This window comes from Podarcis muralis, chromosome 8, assembly GCF_964188315.1.
Source record: "Podarcis muralis chromosome 8, rPodMur119.hap1.1, whole genome shotgun sequence".
NCBI lineage: Eukaryota > Metazoa > Chordata > Lepidosauria > Squamata > Lacertidae > Podarcis > Podarcis muralis.
In genome coordinates, this window is record NC_135662.1 from 4,804,029 (window position 1) to 4,828,312 (window position 24,284).

The following is a 24,284-nucleotide window of genomic DNA, read 5'->3' on the forward strand; positions in this document are numbered from 1 at the left end:
TGATGCAGTTAGCGCTGCCTCTGCTCTCTGTTTTTGACCTTTGGAGTAAAAGAAAACAAACCCTTTCCTTCTCCATGGTGATTGTGATTTTAATATCAGGAGGTATTTTTAACCAGCTAGGAACAGAACAGGTGACGTCTGCCGTGAATTTTTGTCTTCCACCTCAAGATACAAATTTAGTCTCCCACCTCAAGATACCTGTTGTGGAGTACCTCTTTACATAACTCTTGTTCTCCGAAGTGTGGATTGCTTTGATCATCAGCTCAGGTACAGGATCATGCAACAATATCTCGCTTCCTGGGTATGGTCAGCCTGGAAAAGAGGAGGCTGAGAGGAGATATGACAGCTATCTACAATTATCTAAAGGGCTGTCACATGGAAAATGGAGCCAGCTTATTTCTTCCGGCTCCAGAGGTATAAAAAAAGGAGAATTGCTTGGATGCCAAGATCCTGGTTTGGGGGCAAATCCTCTTCGGTGAGAGAATCCCAGAAGAGATTTAAAATCACAAAATATACAGCAAAGTAAAGCATGGGGAAATAGGCAATTAGACCTTTAAAATATACCCTTTCCAGTTCCTTCCAAAGTTTCCCATTTCCCCTAGCATGGAAAAAGACCACACATTTAGTAAATTAGAAATGGTTTACTTATGAACTCTCCAAAGGTAGTGACGGACTGGGCAACGCCCAAATTTGGTGACCCTCCCTGCCTCTTGCCTTCTGTTGGACATCATAGTTGTGGCTCCTGCTGCAGCGTCCAAGAAGCTGCAAGCCTGGTGCTATTGAAGCAGTCATGCTCCCCTGGATTTGCCTTTGCCAAAGGTCAGATTCATGTACTTTTCCACACAAGCTTTTGAAAAAGTTGCACAATAGAATTTGGCTGAGTTACAGCAGTGAAAGTGTCTAAATCAGGGGTGAAACTAAGCTTTATTTCACCCAGGTCAAAGGTTGAGTTTGACACACACACATGTGCATTTGTACACACACACACAGGCTGGGAGCCTCAATGACGCCCCTCTGGAAACTTCACCCGAAGCAAAAGTAAAAACCCTAGCTAGCTCCCCCATAGCTACTGCCCTGCCTAAATTATTGGTATAGGAACACAAGAATGGCTGTTAAGAGCCATGCGGTCCGAGCTGTAGCAATCAGCTCAAAACATCTTCACACATTGAGCTTCTCAGGTAGACCTAGGTGATTACCTAGTCCAGGCATAGGCAAACTCTGTCCTCCAGATGTTTTGGGACTACGACTCCCATCATCCCTGACCACTGGTTCTGTTAGCTAGGGATGATGGGAGTTGTAGTCCCAAAACATCTGGAGGGTCGAGCTTGCCTATGCCTCACCGACTCCTTCCCTCAGTGAGCTAAGCATGACAATACAGTGGTACCTCGGGTTAAGTACTTAATTTGTTCCGGAGGTCCGTACTTAACCTGAAACTGTTCTTAACCTGAAGCACCACTTTAGCTAATGCGGCCTCCTGCTGCCGCTGTACTGCCAGAGCATGATTTCTGTTCTCATCCTGAAGCAAAGTTCTTAACCCGAGCTACTATTTCTGGGTTAGCGGAGTCTGTAAGCTGAAGCGTTATGTAACCCGAGGTACCCCTGTAGCTAACAACTGTTGAACAATTTTGCCAATAAAAAACAAAAGTTTTCAAGTGTTTGTTGACACTTGGGTGGCATATAGGTCAATGTTTGTTTTATTTTAAAGGTGTGGGGCCCAGAGGGATATGGGGTGTGGCGAGAGGAAGAAAGTGAGGGGCAAAGGGGCCGACTGATCCCCTGTGATCCATGGGCCACCAGAAACCTGGAGGCAGCCCTGCAAGCATCTCTCCAAGGTCTTTCTAAAGAGGTCAGATGCTTTAAGGAGGTAGGTTACACAAGCTCCATTCCACTTTTAAGTTCAAAAAGCTGACACCTCCTACTCTCTCTTCCCCCTCCCTCTCCCTTTCTTAGATCTTGTGTTCACAGCTACAGCAGGGCTGCACTGTCACCCCCAAGAAGTGAGAGCTAAGGGGAGACCTTCTTTTATAACTCACTTCCAAAACATCTCAAATTGTATTTTTAGCACCGCCACATTTTCACACTAGGATTGGGGATTTACTATTGGCATTTCTCATTAACACTTTTGCAAATCTGCTCTGGCGAGGAAGGGGAAATTACCAAGGAATAAAAGTGCAGGCTGCGGCTGTGGATAGCTGTGTGACGGATCAGGACTGCTGTGAGCGAGAACATGGCTGAAACAGTCTCAAAGTAGAGAAGTTACACATTTATTCTCCTTCTCCTGAGGACCGAAGTGCTGCTTGGAGACCAGATCTGTCACCTCATCAACATCCACCTTCATGCTGCCTCTACAGCAGCCTTTCGGAGAATAGGAGGCACTGTTGGTCTCCTCCGCCCCTTATTCCCAGTGCAGATATTTATTACCCAACTTGCTCCTGATCTTCTATATTCTAGATATATGGAGGTCCCATTTTGCAACTCACTTTAGGTGCAAAAATGTTTTGGGCTGTGAATGGCTCATGTGGGGTTTTTCACTGGAGGAATTTTTTTGCAAGTTATTTTCTTAGCAGCTTCATACCACCGCACCCTCCTAAAAAAAAATCACTAATTTAAATTAGTGGATATTTTTTGGGAGGGGGATTTTGAAAGGTTCCATCTGCCATCTTGATTCAAAAAGGAAGCCAGTTGTACCATCCTGATATTTTTCAGACACGGGCTGAACAGGTCAGAGAACAGGTCAGACCACATGCTAACTTTGGACAGGGGGCTGCAGACAGTGGGATAGAGTGAAAAAATCAGAGAGTCTACTCTCTGTGTGTCTTTCTTGATGGAAATCTGAGGGTAAGGTAAACGGTACAGTGGTACCTCGGGTTACAGACGCTTCAGGTTACATGATTTCGGGTTGTGCATCGCACCGAACCTGGAAGTACCAGAATGGGTTACTTCTGGGTTTTGGCACTCGCACATGTGCAGAAGCACTAAATCATGCTTTATGCATGCGCAGAAGCGCTAAATCACAACCCACGCGTGCGCAGACGTGGTGCTGCAGGTTATGAACGTGCCTCCCGCACGGATCATGTTCGCAACCCAAGGTTCCACTGTAAAAAGTAAAGGACCCCTGGATGGTTAAGTCCAGTCAAAGGCGACTATGGGGTTGTGGCGTTCATCTTGCTTTCAGGCTAAGGGAACTGGCGTTTGACCACAGACAGCTTTCTGGGTCATGTGGCCAGCATGACTAAACTGCTTCTGGTGCAACAGAACATTGTGACGGAAACCAGAGCGCATGGAAACACAGTTTACCATCCCACAGCAGTGGTACCTATTTATCTACTTGCACTGGCATGCTTTTGAACTGCTAGGTTGGCTGGAGCTAGGACAGAGTAACGGGAGCTCACCCCGTCGTGGGGATTCAAACCACCAACCTTCCAATCGGCAAGCCCAAGAGGCTCAGTGGTTTAGACCACAGTGCCACCCATGTCCCTATGGAATCTGAGGCGAAGTACCGATGTAGCAGAAGTTTTTCCTAGTTCCAATCACCATGCAGAGCTAGCTTAAGGTCCAAAATAGTTTACTGCGTCAGAAGATAATGTGTCAGTAATATAGTTCAGTTCCTCCAACATTTCTGCCACCCACTTCTCTACCGCCGCCCAATACTCTCTCCCAGAAGGATACTGTAGTAGCAGCAGACCTCTCTTGTCAGAGGTCTGCACTGATTGCTTGTGGGGGTGTGAAAAAAGGCCCGAGGCCTGCATGAAATCAGGCCTGAGGCAATAAGTCGCCCACATAAACTGTGAAGTAAATCAGTTGCAGGTGTGCCAGCTTCAGGGTTCCAAGGTGTCTTCGGCCCCCTCAGTATTTGTTGGAAGGGGGCCACTCCCCCCCCCCGATTTTGAGGGAGCCCAGTGTGCAGCCCATGTGATCGCATCCCACATGACGGTTTCAGGGACTGGCTCCTCCAAAGCACTCAGACGCCATCAGACGACACAACATTGCGTGCAATGAACATCACACACCTGATGTCACACAAGCACAACACAGGCTGGGGCCCCCTCAGTCTTGGGGGCAACCTGGTGCCTCTGGTCTGTCAGAAGCTATGGGCTAAAACTGGATGATATTCCTAAGGTATCTAGATCACATTGCTGCATTTGCAAGATCAAATCTGAATACTTTAATCTCTGAAGAAGTAGAATACATTTTTACTTCAAGTCTTAGCCAAACTAAGTTGAAAGGGGAATATTACAAATCACACAATTAAAAGAAGCACGGTGGAGAAAGTATCTAAATTACAAACCTGTGATTTTAATTGTATTTGAGGCAAGTAACTGGAGGGGTCACCGTTGGTGAGGGCTGTCATCAAAGGTCGCTGGAATTTAACCATCAGGGCTGTGGAAGAGGCAGCTAACACCACGATTCCATTTGCATTCACCGTAGAAGGAACAAGAGACACCATCTGAAATATGAATTGTGAGAGGTAAAAAAAAAAGAGACCAGAGAACTGGAAGGTCACAGTATTCAATTGCTCCGTGGCTACCAGTCAACCATCAGTGAAGCTTTATTGGTTGGCCACAGTACTGAAAACAGAATCTGACTGGCAGAATCCGAGACCAGGGAGAAGAATCGGTGGAAGAAGACTGGAAAAAGTTTAAAGACTACTTACAGAAATACTGTAAAATTAATGAATGTTAGAAAAATGTTGGAATGAAGTTATATGGCTTTAGTAGAAATGTTATAAGGAGTTAAGTATAGATAGATTAATAGGGAAAAATAAGGTTAGAATGTGTTAAGATAATTATAGGATAGAAAACAGAGGAAGATGGAGAGGAATTGCTGAAACAATTAATAGAAGTGGAAGACAAAAAGGGAGGTGTGAGGAGGTCGTGGAAACAAGTGAATGAAAGATAAGATATTGAAATTGGATTGTGTTTTGAATGGTTTTTGTTTTGTTTTGTTAATTGTTTGTGTCAGTGTTTTGTAGTGTTTTTTGTATTGTATTGTATTGTTGTATTGTTTTTTTGGTTTTCTGTAGTGTTGTGTTTAAATTGTTGAAAAATTAATAAATATTATTTAAAAAACAACAAACCATCAGTCAAGCTTTATTGGTTGGCCAGAGTACTGAAAAAAGAATCTTTTTGGAGCTGGCTGACCTTACTGGAAGAATCCGCGATCAGAGAGAGGAGGAACATCAAGAAGGATGGAAGAAATTTAAGGAATATTTAGTAAAAAATAAAATATAACATAAGTGGAAATACTTGCAAGTACCAAATTTGGTTTAGGATTAAATTATGTTGAATGTATAAAATGATGGATTGAGAATATTATGAAAAGAAAGGAAGTTAGAAGTGGATATTGGAAAATTGCTAAAATGAAATTTAATGAAAATCAGTTAGGAAGGATTTGAGGAAGTCACTCATAATGGAATGTAATTTGGATTTTTAACTGTAAGAAGTTTGGAATGTATGTTTGTTTTTCTTTTTTATATGTTTGTTATCTGTTTGTTATTTTGTGTTGTGTTAAAATTGGAAAATTAAATAAAAAAAAATTGGGGGGGGGGAAGAGTACTGAAAACAGAATCAGCCCCCAAACACCCCACATTTCTCATGAACTTGGAATCTGCTCCCCCTAATTCATGGGATGAAATCGAGGGCTCTAGGAGCATGCACTGTACATATACAGTACTTTCCCCCTGGGAATCCCAAGAGCTTGGTTTGTTAAGGGAGCTGAAGGTTATTAAGAATCCCTATTCTTCCTGCAGACCTACTATTCCTAAAGCCTTGCAGGAAGAGGGATAAGATTGTTAAACCACTCATGGAGGAGGAAGTGGGTAGAGAAGAGATTTTTTTCTCCTCTTACTAGCATGAGAACGATGCCGAATGCTGGAAAATTCAGGGCAGACAAAAGAAAATCCTTCTTCGCACAGCATGTAGTTGAAGTATGGAATTTGTTCCTCCAGGAGGCAGTGATGGCCATTGACTTAAATGGCTTACGACTGGACAAATCCATGGATATTAAGGCTATCAATGGCTACTAGCCATGGTTCCTATGCTCTGTCTCCAAGATCAGAGGCCATAGTATTTCCAAATATCATCCGCTGGAAACCACAGGAGGGGAGAGTGTTGCTCTTGTGCTCAGGTCCTACTTACAGGTTTCCCATGGTCTTCTGGGCAGCCACTATGAGAACAGGATGCTGGACTAGATGGGCCAATGGTCTGATCCAGCAGGAGCCAGTGTGGTGCAGTGGTTAGGAGCAGTAGACTTGTAATCTGGTGAACCGGGTTCGTATCTCCGCTCCTCCACATGCAGCCAGTGTGGTGTAGTGGTTAAGAGCGGTAGACTTGTAATCTGGGGAAACGGGTTCGCTTCTCCGCTCCTCCACATGCAGCTGCTGGGTGACCTTGGGCCAGTCACACTTCTCTGAAGTCTCTCAGCCCCACTCACCTCACAGAGTGTTCGCTGTCGGGGAGGAAGGGAAAGGAGAATGTTAGCTGCTTTGAGACTCCTTCGCGTAGTGATAAAGCGGGATATCAACTCCAAACTACTACTACTACTACTACTACTCCTCTTCTTCTTCTTCTTCTTCTTCTTCTTCTTCTTCTTCTTCTTCTTCTTCTTCTTCTTCTTCTTCTTCTTCTTCTTCTGTTCTTAAGTACAGTAAATCACAGCAGGACCTGGAACAGAACAGCCAACCCAAGTAATGATAGCCATGCAAATTTCTTGCATGGGAATATATATACCGTATATATTCATCTTGATCATGGAAGAAGAGCGCTTGACACTTTGTCCTCAACAAATGATCTCCAAATTGACAAAGAGCCTCGGGGAAGTAGACTTTTTTTGTGAGAAAGAAAAATATTCACCAGGGCTGTAGGCAGGAAAAGCATTTAGCAAGAAATAAGAAAACAGGTTTGTTTGGGTCCTCTTTTGTTTGTTTCCAGAAAAACTCTCCTCTTTGCCACTCAGGTTTTATGGAGCTGTAAAAGGCTTTCACCCTCCAGCGGACTTTAAAAGTAATTCCGCGTGGCCAATATTGCAAAGAAAGGCAAGCAAAACAGGTTGATTTTTCTAAATGGCCAGGCACAGCTAAGCGTGAAACGACTCTGCCTCCAAGAAAGGGAGGTCTAGTGGATGGCGTGGAGGCTCCGAAAGCAAGAGTTTCCCTCAGGCTGCTTTCTTTATTTTCTTCTATAATGATGATAGTCCATATTATAAATCACTTTTAAAAAATGAAAGCTGCAACCCTTGGGATGGTGACGCCAAGGTTACTGTGAGCACCAATACCTGGCGTTTAACATATTTAGGCCAGCAAATTGCGTATTCTAATGAATTCTACTGTATTAATGAAATCTGCTTTGGAAGACTCTCATCTAAGAACCTTGAGAGCTGCTTCCAATCTCCAAATCTCAACAGATGGGGAATCTGTGGTCCTCAAAAGGTTGTGGGACTCCAATACCTATCAGCCCCAGTCAGCATGGCCAATGGCAATGGATATTGGGAGCTGTGGTCCTCTAAAATCTGGAGGTCCTCAGGCTCCCCATCCCTGGTGTAGACAATATTGAGCCATTACATAATTGCAATCAATAAATCAGGTATATTGGGAGAATTGAACAAAAATATGTGGCATGCCCTTCCATCAGATGTCAAGGAGATAAAGAGCTACACAACTGTTAGAAGACATCTGAAGGTAGCCCTGCCTTGGGAAGTTTTTAATGTTTGATGTTTTATTATGTTTTTATATGTGTTGGAAGCCACTCAAAGTGGCTGGGGCAACACAGTCAGATGGGTGGGGTATAAATATTAAAATTATCATCATCATTGTTATATGGATTTTTGTAGGGAAATGAGATCAAGTGAATTTCAGACTGGAAAACTGAGGAACCAAGAGTACCCAACACTTATCAAATTGTGCCTTCTTGTGGCCTTCATAACATGGCTGATGGGGTGTGTTTAGCTAGGTTGGCCGCAGATTGTGTAGGCAGGCCTATAAGGAACCAGATGGATGGTGGGATGGAGGTCAAAGATATCCAAAAATTGTTGGCGTTCATCTGTCTTGAAAGACAATGGAAGAGTGCATCATCAGGGGTAAGGCTGAACCATTGGAGAGTTACAGCACTTGCTGTGGCTGTAGACACCAATACAGGAGAAATAGGTTTTATTGCAGCTGGGGCAGGTGAAGGGGTCCGGTTGTGCTGCTGCAGATGCACCATGGCTTTTCTTCTCTCTGCGCTCCTCCCAGCGGTCATTTCTTCTCTGGTCACTGTTGTGGATACTGTTAGAATTCCTGATCTATGATTGCAGTCATGGGATTTTTGTCTATCACATGACAGTGTATGTTTTGACTCCACAGAGTGGGAAGTGACGGAGACGGGATGTTTGTATTACTATGTTCTGTGAAGTGGAACTATTGTCCTTTGTTCTTTTCCCTCTTTGCTGTCTGATGCTAGAGAGAGAGGGAGCCATGTTGCAGTGCTCCGTGTGTGTTTATATGTAAATAAAAAGTAGATGAGCCAAAATGCTGAGTTGCTGAGGTCACGCGCATCATGCGCAAACTCTGCAGATCCCTAAGTGTGCCGGTGTTGGTTTGCATCGGTCGCTGTGATGTTCGGGCTGAAGAAAGCTTATGAAGCTCCCGAACAATTGACCAGGAGGGAGGGAACATGCCAGTTGGGCATGTGTTTCTGCCAAAGTCCTACTCGAGTGTAGGCTGAACTCCTGACAGATACATGACCTGACTGTCTCCAGGCACTGCAAGGGATTCCCACGCAGTGGGGTTAATATTACCAACCTCTATGTCAAGTTTGCAGACATCTTTGTAACGCAGAGTTGGTCTGCCAACAGACATGGTGCTCGAAGCCTGTTCCCTGTAAAGCACAGCATTGGGATCCTGCCACCCTCCATTCTGTGTACAAAAATGCAAACGCAACACACTGGCTAATAACTGTTAGTGAATATATATAATCGGTTATGATGTCATTCAAAATATATGCCACTTTAAAATGATGTATATATCATACATCATACGCCAAGCCGTCTCTCAAAGGAAGACATCTCACAAAAGTCCCAAAGGAAGACAGTATATCCAGAATAGTTCAATTGGTTCAGAATAAAGTCTTCATCAGCAAATAATTATCAATTATCAATTAATTATCATACTAGTGGGGATCATGCTAGTGGATCAGTGCTCACTGGATAGGCTTGGCGTTCCTCGCTATTTCTTGATTTGTTTGATTCTTTGTTTGACTCTGATACATATAACAACTTGTAGTTACTTGTACATTTTGTGAGATGTGTTGCATGATATATACATCATTTTGAAGTGGCTTATTTGTATATTTTGAATGACTAATAATAATAATAATAATAATAATAATAATAATAATAATAATTTATTATTTATACCCCGCCCATCTGGCTGGGTCCACCCAGCCACTCTGGGCGGCTTCCAACAAAATATTAAAATACCGTAATGCATCAAACATTAAAAGCTTCCCTAAACAGGGCTGCCTTCAGATGTCTTCTAAAAGTTTGGTAGTTATTTTTCTCTTTGACATCTGGTGGGAGGGCGTTCCACAGGGCGGGCGCCACTACTGAGAAGGCCCTCTGCCTGGTTCCCTGTAACTTGGCTTCTCGCAGGGAGGGAACCGCCAGAAGGCCCTCGGCGCTGGACCTCAGTGTCCGGGCAGAACGATGGAGGTGGAGACGCTCCTTCAGTGTCTCCAGTTATCTATTTACTAACGGTTATTAGCCAGCGTGTTGCGTTTGCATTTTTGTAGATTGTTACATTTTGCAACACAGGCGGTTGGGTTTCTTCATCCTCCATTCTGTGGACAGCTCTTTTTCACACCGCTCTCCATAGGGAAGGCATCCAAGAATGAACCATCATACAGGATGGTGCCACACATGTTCTCTTTTTTAAAAAACACAATATTTATTAATTTTCAACAATTTAAACACAACACTACAAAAAACAAAAACAAAAAATACAACAATACAATACCGTACAAAAAAACACTACACAACACTAACACAAACAATTAACAAAACAAAACAAAAACCATTCAAAACACAATCCAATTTCAATATCTTAACTTTCATTCACTTGTTTCCACGACCTCCTCACACCTCCCTTTTTGTCTCCCACTTCTATTAATTGTTTCAGCAATTCCTCTCCATCTTCCTCTATTTTCTATCCTATAATTATCTTAACACATTCTAACCTTATTTTTCCCTTTAATACCCTATTAATCTATCTATACCTAATTCCTTATAACATTTCTACTAAAGCCATATAACTTCATTCCAACATTTTTCTAACATTCATTAATTTTACAGTATTTCTGTAAGTAGTCTTTAAACTTTTTCCAATCTTCTTCCATCGATTCTTCTCCCTGGTCTCGGATTCTGCCAGTCATTTCCGCCAATTCCATGTAGTCCATCAACTTCATCTGCCATTCTTCCTGTGTGGGTAAATCTTGTGTCTTCCAATAAAAACAGTTCTATCTTTCTTTAACACCAATTGGCCGACCATGCCCAGGAGAAAGGTCTCTGGTTTCTTCAAAAAAGTATATTTAAATATCTTTTTCATTTCGTTATAAATCATCTCCCTGAATGTCTTAATGTGCCACACATGTTCTCACAGAAGGATGATTATCATCTTGTGAAGCTAAGGTGGGCATCCTATCACCTTGAGCAGTTTGAAGAGTCCTATTCAGCCAACGAGGTCAAAGGCCTTCATCAGGTCTATAAAGGCAACACACAAAATATAAAGAAGTTAAAAGAGCATAGATAAATAAACGCTCTTTCACAATGCTGCAAAATCTTTGATTTCCTGGTAATGTTCCTAACTCAGTTGAGTGCTAATAGGTTGCCGCTCCATAAAACATTGCCTTCTTCAGCCTCTCCCCATCATATACATATGCATGAGTATTAATCTTGCCAAAGAGAAAAGGAAGGGAGGCAATAAAACTGGTGGGCACCAAATGCACTTTGCCTGAGTTACTGCTATTAATTGTCATTCCACACACATGGCCAGTCCCATGGCAGGGGAAAGCATATTGGGAGGTGCCCTTGCTTATCCAAAGCTTGCCCGTCTCCTAAACTGCCCCCACGTGTGTCTGCTATCAGGTATAAATGTCACTCTTAAGACTAGACCAGGGTTGGGTATAAGTCAAATCTGATCTTGGAAAGAAGATAGGCTTTCTTTCAGTAGGCTGAATGGGAGAACACGCAACCTGAATCACAGCCAGCTAAGTGCACTGCTCTGTTGACAAGGCAAAGAGAGGAAGCCAGGTTCCTCAACCAGCTATCTTCCTCCCTGCAAGGTCCCTGGAAGACCAGACATGCTGCAGGCGTGTAGCAACTGTCCTTTTGAAAGTGATGTGCTAAGCACCAATGCGTGGTGGCCACCCACAATCAAATCACCCAATAGGCAATGTCCCATGTTGGGTGTGTCACTTTAGGTTCCGTGATGGAAGAAGTGTGTGATATAATGCAGACTGGTATGGTGTAGTCCTTCTGGGACTGACCCATGGGCTGCTTCCATGGACTTTGATTGGAAGGTATTAGCCAATAAGATTTCCATAATGGCCCTTGCATGGAGGATACATGGAGAATAAGGCTCTCAAAGGCTACCAACCCTGATGACTATGTTCTCCACAGTTGGAGGAAGCAATGCTTCTGAATACTAGTTGCTCGAAACTGCAGGAGGGGAGAGGGCTCTTGGGCTCAAATCCTACTTGTGGGTTTCTCACAGTTGACCACAGAATGCCGGACAAGATGGGCCATTCGTCTCACCCAGTTGGCTCTTCTTGTAAGACAGAGTTGTTCCGCCTGGCCTTTGGCTTGGAATCAACTTGATCCCTTTCTCCTCTTTCCTCTTTCCTTTTTCCTTTCTCCTTCTGTCATGGAACTCCTATTTGGGGACTTCCCTGGCTTTTTTTTGGCCCATGTAGGACCAGTCTGGATAGTTGGCCTTGGTGAAGATTTGACGTCATCACCCCCCAAAAGTTTTTGATTTGAGTTTCTACTGAAATGAGGCTGCATTTTAATGTTGTACTTAATCTTGTTTTTAAGTTGTATTTAAATCAATTGTTTTCATACCTGGTGTTAGCCGCCCTCAGCCCAGTTTTGTATAAATAAATTTTATTATTATTATTATTATTATTATTATTATTATTATTATTATTATTATCCTCTTATAAATGTAAGAAAAATAGATTAAGTTCTCTTTCCCACACTTCCTGCACACCATGGATATTTTATTTTATTTTTTTATAAATCTCTATCATGTCCTCCACTTAGTAACTTTTATTGCTGAACTAAAAAGGCCAGAACAATTTAACCTTTCCTTTTACAGAAGCTGCCACAACCCCTAGGCATTTTGATTGCATTCTCTGTACGTTTTCCAGCTCTGTGATGTCCTTTTCTGAGCTAGCACTGGAGAGAAGACTCCAGACTTTGTGAAGGTCCATAGAGAAGAAGGAATGAAGAAGAGAGCTCTGGGGAAGTTCTCCTCAAGGCTCAGAATTTTCTCAAGGTACACGTTTCCTTTTTAATTTGCAGTAGGGGAAAAATATACCCTTATTATATATTTCAGGGTGAAGAGAAGAGAGGGAGGGAGGGAGGGAAGAAATGCAATGAAATTAGAGGTCACAAAGACAGCTCAGGGTAATAAGTGAAATTATTCATGGAAAAGATTAAAAAATATTACAAGTGACATGATCAAAATTTGAGTGTTTGGAAAGAGAAGTGAGGAGGAAAAGCAAGCAGAGAGGACTTGGAATTGATTTCGAAAAGAATATTAAACGTTACTAGCAGTGAAATTTACAAGTGCCATATATCACATCTGCTCTTTTGTTTTTTGCCCTGTAACAGAAATATTCCGTTCTGAAATGAATTGGGTTGTGCTAAAAGGAACTCTTGCTGATGGTGGCAAGTTGTTAATGAAATAACACTCTCTCCTTCTACCTCCATAGGTTAGGTTGGAAAAGGGTGGGAGGATGCTCTAATTCCAAACTACAGAAAGAACTGGGTTGAGATGTTCAAGAGAACAAGAAAAGTTCTCATGTGTTTCATTATGTGCCAACAGCACTCACAATCGCTGCCCTTCCTTCTCAGGTGTGCAGGTGTATCTCCTGAGCCATACTTCTTTGTTTCAAAGTTCATCAATACTAGCATGCAAATATATGGGGAATTAAACTGAGAAGGAGCAGAGCTCCTCCACGCAACCCATCTCTCCACATCAGCCCCTAGCTGGAAGAGCAACAGCAGAGATCATTTCCTTTGCAGCTTAAGCGTTCATTGCTTAACCGGCAGGGGTCAGCAAACTTTTTCAGCAGGGGGCCGGTCCACTGTCCCTCAAACCTTGTGGGGGGCTGGAGTATATATATTTTTTTTTTGGGGGGGGGGGGGAATGAACGAATTCCTATGCCCCACAAATAACCCAGAGATGCATTTTAAATTTAAGCACACATTCTACTCATGTAAAAACACGCTAATTCCCGGACCGTCCGTGGACCAGATTGAGAAGGCGATTGGGCCAGATCCAGCCCCCGGGCCTTAGTTTGCCTACCCATGGCTTAAGGTTTCGGTTTTGTAGTCGCAAAGTCAACTAGGCGAGTGGGGGTAGGTGGAGGTGTTGCCTAGCAACCACAGAGAGTGGCAGGAGCCTTGCTGAGGTAGCTTGTGTTCTGATTGGCTTTATAGTTCTGAGGGAGTTTTTCCTCTGTATGTTTGGTTGAATGTCTACCTGCTGTGTTACAAGGCCTGAACGAAGAGGGAAAACCAGGTCTCTCTGTTTATTTCTCTTCATATTATGTACTTTTTTTGTTCACTTTACCTAGTATTATCATTTTATTTTTCTCTCTGGACTCCATCTGCATTATTCAAATGCCCCTGCTAATACCCTTTCCCCATCTCTGACTCCCTCCACCTCCCCAGAACCAAGTCCTTGACTCCTTCTCCACTTCTGTCTTCCTCCTTAAGTCCAGCACTTTACTTTGTCCTGTAGGAATGAATGACAATCATGGAAGGAAGTAGAGATGGGGGATTTCCTTCAAGACTTCACTCCTTGTTTTGCAAGATTCCATGGGCCAAATACCAGTCATGGACTGAGCCAGAATAATAATAATAATAATAATAATAATAATAATAATAATAATAATAATAATAATAATAATTTATTATTTATACCCCGCCCATCTGGCTGGGTTACCCCAGCCACTCTAGGCGGTTTCCAAGAAAATATTAAAATACAGTAGTCCATCAAACATTAAAAGCTTCCCTAAACAGGGCTGCCTTCAGATGTCTTCTAAAAGTCTGGTAGTTGTTTTTCTCTTTGACATCTGGTGGGAGGGCGTTCCACAGGGCGGGCACCACTACTGAGAAGGCCCTCTGCCTGGTTCCCTGTAACTTGGCTTCTCGCAGTGAGGGAACCACTAGAAGGCCCTCGGCACTGGACCTCAGTGTCTGGGCAGAACGATGGGGGTGGAGACGCTCCTTCAGATATACTGGACCGAGGCCATTTAGGGCTTTAAGGGTCAGCACCAACACTTTGAATTGTGCTCGAAAACATACAATTATTTATATTACCTTTCCAACACAGACACACAGAGTCCCCTCTCTCCATCCTCTGACCAGGCAAAGGATTAATTGTGGAAGGGGGGAAAACCCATGTATGCTACTTTGTGTGCCTTGTAGAAAAAGGTGGGCTATCAATTCTGTAAAATAAAATAAATCTGCTTCCTGCTCCTGAATACACTGACCACTAAAAACAAAATATAGCCCCTTTTGCTCCTAGCCCCATTCTGCATTCTGATTCACGGCCGCTCCAAAATCTGGCCGAATCTTCAGAGAGGGGGAATGGAATGTTGGCAACCGACTCTTTTATACAGTATATATCACTCCTTCCAATAGAAAACTCAGATGGAGAGTGCTGATGGGAGTGGAGCCAAAACAGTTGAGAAAAAGAGAGAGCGAAGCAGCAGCTTACATGAAGGAATCTGTGGCATTTGCAGAAGTACAACGAATCTCCAAAATAAACAGCCTAAGGGGGGAAGCACACCCTTCCCAAATCTCACCGAGAACAGAGCATGCTCGGCAATCACAGAATGCTGAGCATCCCTTGGAAAAGGAAAGAAGAAACCTGGAGGGAGAGAGAGAGCACAGAATCATGGAATCGCAGAGTTAGAAGGGTACCCAGGGGTCATCTAGTCCAACCCCCCTGGAATGCAGGAACCTCAGCTAAAGGAACGGAATGGTGTATCCTGAAAGAGGGTTGGATGGAGCACTAAACAGGAGCACTCCTGCGAAGGAGGTAAGGATACAGTGCATGTCTTGTTGCAAGTCTGGCTTGCAGGGAGATAATGGTGTCCAACAGCAGAACTAGGCAGCAAACACAGGTGGTTTGTAAACCCTTTATTGTAACTGCCCTTGCTGAGAAGAGACTTACCCAGCTGAGAAAAGATGAGCCGTTGGCTGCAACAAACCGTATGTTTTCTTGCAGCTACTGTAAGCCAACGAATGTCACGAAGCTACTCAGCTGTCTAGCGGAGACAGGGATACCATTGCATGTTTCAATGACACGTTTGCAAGGGGATGGGAGGCAAGCTTCCAAGCAAACATTATTTATTTCTTTTAGAGGAAATGATGATGCTTAAATCTGAGCACGTAGAGAAGTCCACCAACATCTATATCTATCTATCTATCTATCTATCTATCTATCTATCTATCTATCATCTATCTATCTATCTATCTATCTATCTATCTATCTATCTAACATCTTCTGCTTTTTCTGCTGAAGAACTTTGCTTTCACAATTACAGGCTGTTTGGGAAGTACCCCTTTGGTCAGGACTTTATAATAACATAATCTATTACAAGCGCTAATCCGGTCTGATTTTGCACATACAGTGGTACCTCGGGTTACATACGCTTCAGGTTACATACACTTCAGGTTACAGACTCCGCTAACCCAGAAACAGTGCTTCAGGTTAAGAACTTTGCTTCAGGATGAGAACAGAAATCGTGCTCCGGCGGCGTGGCGGCAGCAGGAGGCCCCATTAGCTAAAGTGGCGCTTCAGGTTAAGAACAGTTTCAGATTAAGTACGGACCTCCGGAATGAATTAAGTACTTAACCTGAGGTTCCACTGTACAGTCATACCTCATGTTGAGTTTGCTTCAGGTTGAGCGTTTTCAGGTTGCGTCCCGTGGCGACCTGGAAGTACCAGAAAGGGTTACTTCCGGGTTTCACCACTCGCGCATGTGCAGACGTGCAAAATGATGTCACACACATGCGCAGAAGTGGCGAATTGGGACCCACGCACACGCAGACGCGGGTTGCATTCTGCTCATGTTGTGAATGGGCCTCCAGAACGGATCCCGTTTGCAACCAGAGGTACCACTGTACCTGAGCCACATCTGCACACTATCCAGTCTCCACAGCTTATCCAGGTTGACTGTGGGAGAGAAGGGCTGTTGTTTTCTTCAAGCGGTAATGTCCCAGGAAATTGTGAGGTGACGTCAGCCATGGCCCTGGTCATATTGGTTAGTACAGAGAGAATCCTAGAGGGGAGGTGGAAATGGTGGAGGCATGCATGCACCCCCACATAATTAACTTTGATCAATACCAAGCAGATATTTGAAGAGCGTGTGTTGTGGTTGACTTTTTGACACCTCGTAACACCCACACTGTGGATGTCTCCAAAGCTCAGAGGTAATGCAAATCTTTGGCGTGCAGAAGATTCCAAGTCTTTTCATTCCCCATCAAGGAGATTTTCCGCTTCTCTGCTGGCACCTGCCCCGTTTGAGCCATTGTATGCCTGACCTTTTCTATCTCAGCACGTAGAATGTTTGTGGAAGTTCCGTGACATTCCCCAGATATTTCGCTGCACCTCAGCCAATGAGAATGGCTGACGCTTGGGGGAAATGATTAATAGGCGACAGCAATACTTAGCACAGTCTATCCGTATGAAAAATGTTACACCACCTGTCTGTTTATCTTGAGGCTGTTAAGACTGCTTTTCTTTGTCTGAAACTTTGCGGTCGCTCCAAAGCTGCGTAGCGTTTCATTGAAATGTTAAATAACTTTGCCACCTACCTACAGAATGAAGCAGCTTGTCAGGATGATTGACTATGCAGGCTTATGGTGCCATAAGATGCGAGCTTTGACGTTGCTCTGTTAGTCCCCCAACCAACAGAGCCGCGCAGAAACAGCTGAACCCTCAGTGGTGTCAGTCTCTGATTCTCAGCGATTATCATACAGATAACCTTCACTTGCTTAGCTTGCATTTCCGTGCTTTGGAGAGCTCAAGTTTTGCAAAAACAATTTTCACGGTGACCTTGAACTTGCAACAAAGTTGTTGGGTCTCTGTTTTCTCAATGCTGCATGAACTGCTTTCATCTACTAAAACGTGGGTGGGTTTTATTCTATTTTATGTAGAATCATAGAACTGTAGAGCTGGAAAGGACACTGAAGGTCAATTAGTCAATGATGCAGGAATCTCAACTAGATCATACATGGCAGATGGACACCCAACTTCTGCTTAAAAGCCTCCAAGGAAATTCCACCACTTTCTGAGGGAGACCATTCCACTGTCAAACAGCTCTTACTGTCAAAATGTTCTTCGTGAGGTTGAGTTGGAATCTTTTTTCTTGTAACTTGAATCCATTGGCTCAGGATCTACCCCCTGAAGCAGGAGAAAACAAGCTTCCATGTGGCAGCCCTTTAGATACTTGAAGATGGCTATAATATAAAAGATGCCTGCTTCTTGGGAGAAAAGTGATGCCAAGCACCTTAAAAAGCAGAGACATCACCCTGCCGACAAAGGTCTGTATAGTTAATGCTATGGTTTTCCCAGTAGTGATGTATGGAAGTGAGAGCTGGACCATAAAGAAGGTTGATCACCGAAGAGTTGATGCTTTTGAATTATGGTGCTGGAGGAGACTCTTGAGAGTCCTATGGACTGCAAGAAGATCAAACCGATCCATTCTTAAGGAAATCAGACCTGTATGCTCACTGGAAGGACAGATCCTGAAGCTGAGGCTCCAAGACTTTGGCCACCTCATGAGAAGAGAAGACTCCCTGGAAAAGACCCTGATGTTGGGAAAGATGGAGGGCACAAGGAGAAGGGGACGACAGAGGACGAGATGGTTGGACAGTGTTCTCGAAGCTACCAGCATGAGTTTGACCAAACTGCAGGAGGCAGTGGAAGACAGGAGTGCCTGGTGTGCTCTGGTCCATGGGGTCACGAAGTGTCGGACACGACTAAACGACTAAACAACAACCACCACCACCATCCAGGGGTCCTTTACCTTTTTTACCTTTTATTGGAGCAAGCAGGGTTGTTTGGTTGATGCCCTTCATCTGCCAGAGCAAAGAAGGGGCCCCCCTTGTCCACCAGCTCTGTCTGCCTCTCCATTCACCAGCTCAAGAGTCCTGACAACAGCCAAGGCATTGGAGAGAAAGAGACTTTCCAAATAGTGTGTGGAGACTGGAATCATAGCAAAGAAAACACAGCTTTTCTGCCTGCTATTCAAGCAATAAGGGAAGGCTTTCCATTTAATTTTGTGGAATTATGGAAAAGACGGCACAGCGCGTGTTTTCGCAAAACATTGCTCACCAGGTTAAGTCCCACTCAGCTGTGGAGCTCAGCGGGAAGCCTTGAAGCAACTCACAATTTCTCAGCCCCTACGTGGTGGAGGTTTGTGCGCGGCTCAAACGCCATTCAGAGCTCCTTGGAAGAAGGCAGGGGGAGAGACATAGCAAATGGAGGAAGAATAGCTTGAGCCGCCTTAACCTTGGTGTGCCAGCTGAATGCTTTGTAAACGGAGGACGGCTTGAGAACAATGAGAAAGACCATTATGTGCGGCTGCTGTTACCTGAAACACTCCTAATGGATTTGTGCTGCAGTAAACACTATAGATATGGTGTGGATTTTTCAAGAAGGTGGTCAGGTGACCTGGTTTAGAGGAGACAGTCTTCGGTTAGAAGGACAGTCAGAACTGAACATGGAAAGAGCCTGCAGGATCAGGCCAATGGCCCATCTAGTCCAGCATCCCTGTTGGACAAGTTGGACAAAAGGCCCAGATGTCCCTCTACTTTCCTATGTGACTGATGTCTAGGATGTGGCTCTACCCATCAAGAAAAGTTTAATAGATCCATAGGTAGCCAGTGTGGTGCCTTTAAGTGTTGTTGCATTCAACTCATGAGAACATGGGAATAGCAATATTGGGTTGGGCCAGTGGTTCATCTAGTCCAGTAGCCTGTTCTCACAGTGGCCAACTAGATTTATTTTATTTATTTATTTATTTATTTATTTATTTATTTATTGAATTTATATACCGCCCTATACCCGGCAGTCTCAGGGCGGTTCACGGAAAAGATCACAATATATAAAATCAAAATAAAACCCAACAACCCAATAACGCCCCTCAAAGAGAGCCACATTTTAAAAGGGTATAGGATGTCAACCAGATCAACCAAAGGCCTGGTTAAAAAGGAACGCTTTTGCCTGGTGCCTAAAGGTGTATAATGAAGGTGCCAGGCAAACTTCCCTGGGGAGAGCATTCCACAGGCAGGGAGCCACTGCAGAGAAGGCCCCGCTCTCGTGTTGCCACCCTCTGGACCTTTCAAGGAGGAGGCACATGAAGAATGGCCTCAGATGATGATCTCAGGGTACAGGCAGGTTCATATGGAAAGAGGCAGTTCTTGAGGTACCGCGATACTGAGCCATTTGAGGTTTTAGAGGTCAAAGCCAGCACTTTGAATTGGGCCCGGAAACCTACTGGTAGCAAGTACAATCGGACCAGGATCAGTGTGAGATGCTCAAACTGTCTTGCTCCGGTGAGCAACCTGGCCGCTGAATTCTGCACTAGCTGAACTAGATGCCCGAGGGAAGACGAGAAGAAGAACATGAGTGCAACAGCCCTTTCACCTCCAGTGAGTTCCAGCAAGTGGTGTTCAGAAACATTGCTATCTCCAACTGCAGAGAAATTTGTTGTGCTGCAATAGCAGCAAAAGCAAATCAGATAGGATCAGGCCTCTGAAAGAGAACTGTCCTTTATTCCTATATAACAGGAATGGAAAAAGAAACTCATTTGGGAGCTGTGCAGGTGATCCTGGATTCCTAAGAGCATGGCGCTGAAACACAACACCCACGGCATACATAACAGAATTCAATATTGCTCTCTGTGGACTATTCACTCACTGCAAGCATTCCTGCTTGCCAGACAGAAGGATCCCCCTCCATTCTTTATGGGCTGTTCTGAAGGTTCTCCTGAACCTTCAGAGTGGGATTGGAGAGGCGTGTGGGGCACACAGGGAGAGGAGAGGTGGGAAAGGCCCTTTGCTCTAGTAAGAGCCTTTGTCTTGGCTTCTGCTAGCCAGTCGGGTTCTGATTGACTCCAAATTTCTCCTTTATTATTAGATGACCCTTGTGGTCTGTTCCAGCCCTACAGTTCTATTATTCTATTATTTTCCAGCAAAAACAAAACCAAGCCAATTTTGGAAATGTGGAGAACTGAACATAAGAATGTAAAAATGAGAAACTGAAATCAATGTCTTCCTCCATCTCTGGCTGTTCTGCAAGCATCCATTGGAGGGAAATTGGATGGAGGAAAATGATAATTTAAAAAGTGAATATAGTGGCACCTCAGGATACGAACGGGATCCATTCTGGAGCCCTGTTCGCATCCTGAATAGAATATAAGACGCGACAGCGCATCTGCGCATGCGTGGGTTGCATTTCGTCGCTTCCACGCATGCGTGCGACATCATTTTGAGCGTCTGCGCATGCGCGAGTGGCGAAAGCTGGAAGTAATGCGCTCCGTTACTTCCAGGTCGCCGCAGAGCGCAACCCGAAAATACTCATCCTGAAGCATATTTATCCCAAGGTATGACTGTACAGTGGTGACTCTAGATACGAACGGGATCCGTTCTGGAGCCCCGTTCACATCTAGAAGGAAACGTAACTAGCGATGGCACGTCTGCGCATGCACGCGTCGCTTTTTGCTGCTTCTGCGCTTGTGCATGACGTCATTTTGAGTGTCTGTGCATGCGCAAGTGGCGAAACCTGGAAGTAACACGCTCGGTTACTTCCAGGTTGCTGTGGAGCGCAACTCGAACGCACTCAACCCAAAGCGCATTCAACCTGAGGTATGACTGTATGGGGTGACTACAGGAAAAGATCTGGGGGGATACAGAAACTATGGAAATGTGTGTCGAAACAGGAAAACCCAAGCATTGAATGGGATATTGTGTTTCTAACCTGCCCACCCCCTGGAATTTGAAAGGGACAGAAGGGAAGAGAGTTGGGTGCCAAGGAGTTTGTGCTGTTGTCTTCGAGACTGTAACTCACCAGGGGCTGAACAGAAGAGCATCAGCTGCTCCCGGCTGAGATAGAGGATTAATGGAGTGGAAGCGGAGTGGGAAGGAAGCTCTCTGAATGGAACTGGGGATATGTCTAGACTCTGGGGGGAAATCATTAAATTAAGACGGTATAATGGGGCAGACAAAGAGCCGGCAACCCATTCTTATGCACGGCATAGTGGCCTGCTTGGCGGCTGAGCATGGACCTCTGAATATCCTGAGGTTTTTCCAAGCCATGTGTGGCTGAGCTCAAGGGAACACACCATGCAAATCTAAGGATGAAGGAGGTATGAGATTCATGCCATGTTTAGAAGCAAACCTCTGCCTGAGTTGCGCTCTCCGAAACAATGCAAAAATGCAGCCATCCTTCAATATTCACCCTTCCCCAGATTTTGCAGTGCGGTTCTCCAGTCAAGTAAGGTAAGGTAAAGGTACCCCTGCCCGTACAGGCCAGTCTTGCCAGACTCTAGGGTTGTGCGCTCATCTCACTCTATAGGCCAGGTGCCAGCGCTGTCCGCAGACACTTCCAGGTCATGTGGCCAGCGTGACAAGCTGCATCTGGCGAGCCAGCGCAGCACACAGAACGCCGTTTACCTTCCCGCTGGTAAGCGGTCCCTATTTATCTACTTGCACCTGAAGGTGCTTTCAAACTGCTAGGTTGGCAGGCGCTGGGACCGAACGATGGGAGCGCTCCCCGTCGCGGGGATTTGAACCGCCGACCTTCTGATCGGCAAGTCCTAGGCTCTGAGGTTTTACCCACAGCGCCACCCGCGTCCTCCCTCCAGTCAAGTAGCAGGCAAAAAAAACACTGTGGTGGTCTTGCAGTATGGTTAAAGCTTACTGGGAAACAGTGTCGTATTTAAGTATAAGCTAAACAGTCTATAGCAGGAAGAGGCAACCTAAGGCCCAGGGGCCGGATGCAGCCCAATCGCCTTCTCAACCCGGCCCGCAGATGGTCCGGGAATCAGCATGTTTTTACATGAGTAGAATGTGTGCTTTTGTTTAAAATGCATCTCTGGGTTATTTGTGGGGCATAGGAATTCGTTCACCCCCCCCCCCAAAACAAAAAAAATATAGCCCGGCCCACCACATGGTCTGGACCGACCCACAGCTGAAAAAGGTTGCTGACCCTTAGGTCCCCACTCTCTTGGGAGGCCCAAAAAAATTTAAAGGGAAAAAAACCTGGATGTAAATTCCCAAAATATAAGATAAAAACCAAATAAAATAAAACCTACACACAGCAACAGTGTATTGTGTTGTGTAGGCGCCTATGATGTAAGTAATGGACCCCACCTGTTAGCCTGCTCCCTAAAATATCACTGGTTTGCTCATTTCTATATATAGGGTCCCTACATTCTGCATGGACTGGTTGCATGGCAACATGCGCAAATGGCTTTAGGTAAATGGCCATATAGCATATATTCAACAGAAAAAAACAGTGACAATTTGTTGTTGACAAAGGACAGCTCGACATATAAAGGGCCCCATTACCTTCAGTAGCTGAGGGCCTCATCAAACCTAAATCTGGCCCTGCTGGGAAATGATATATAATGCAATGAAAAGGATGTTTAAAATAACCTTTGTAAAAAAACAAAACAAAACAAAAACCAGAAGCTTTTCTTTTGAGAATGATAGGGAAAGAACTACCTAAACTATATAGAAACTTATTCATGTATGCTACTACGGTGGCAAGAATGTTACTTGCCCAAAAATGGAAAGAAGCAGAAGTGAAGAAAGAAGCAAAGGAAGAATGGATACAAAAACTCATGGAATATGCAGAAATGGCGAAACTTACTGGAAGAATAAGAAAGCAAGATAACAAACTTTTTATAAAAGAATGGAAATGGTTTATTGAATATTTACAAACAAATTGTAAACAGATAAGAACACTGGCAGGATTACTGTAATAACCTGCAGTTTCATAAGAGTATATAGTTAAAGTAGATGAATAAATGAGCAAATTAAGTTAATTTGGATATGCAGAAGATATTAAAGATAAATTTAAGGAACCGCAGAAAGAGGGAGGAAGGAGGTCAAGTTTTGAAATGTCAAAATGATCGTAAAATCAGTGGAATGAATAAACTTGAAAAGTATAAATTTAAAAAATTTAAAAACAAAACAAAAAAATTGTTAATGACACATATTTGCCTGTGTAGCATGTATTTTAATGGAAATGCTCTTGCAGACTCTTTGGACTCCATCCTATAAGGCAGAGACACTAACCTGTGCCGAAGATTTGAGAGGGCTGAGTTGTGCACCGTTTCAGGAGGAGCAAGGCGATGGATTTGAACACAGCAGCCAGCAACTCCACCTCTATCATGGTTGGCAGCCTTCCATGGTGGCAGGAGGAGGAAGAGGAGGAGCTGGCCACTGAAGCTGCCCTTGGCTCTGTGCTTGGCCTTCTCTGCACCCCGATGGTAGGGAACATTGGTGTATGTCCCCCCAAAATTATTTGGAGGGCCATAAATGCCCAGCCCCCTGGAGTTGGCACCCCTGCTATAAGGCATGACTGAATCAAGCCTGACCCATTGGGAATCTAGTATCTGAACCCCAAAAGGGAATTTCTCCCACGTTAAGCACCGTAAATCACAATTGGGCATGGGGCGCTCCCTTAATCTTCTTGCACTGCCAACTGGCTTGGGAGTCTACTTGTTCTGAGGTGTGGCGGGTGCCTCCTGCTGAATGAATGAATGAATGAATCTTTATTTGCGTCAGCCATCGGCCATAGCAATAAAACAACAATACGATATACAAAGAATATATACCAATAGGAACATCTCGAATTTGGCCTTGTAGCAAATCAGCAAGCAGGGCAGATCTCTGAGCACAGGAGTTATATGCTGGCAAGACCTCAATGCAGTCAGCAATTAGGTTGCAGCATTATGTGCTAGGGGACGACAGAGGACGAGATGGTTGGCCAGTGTTCTCGA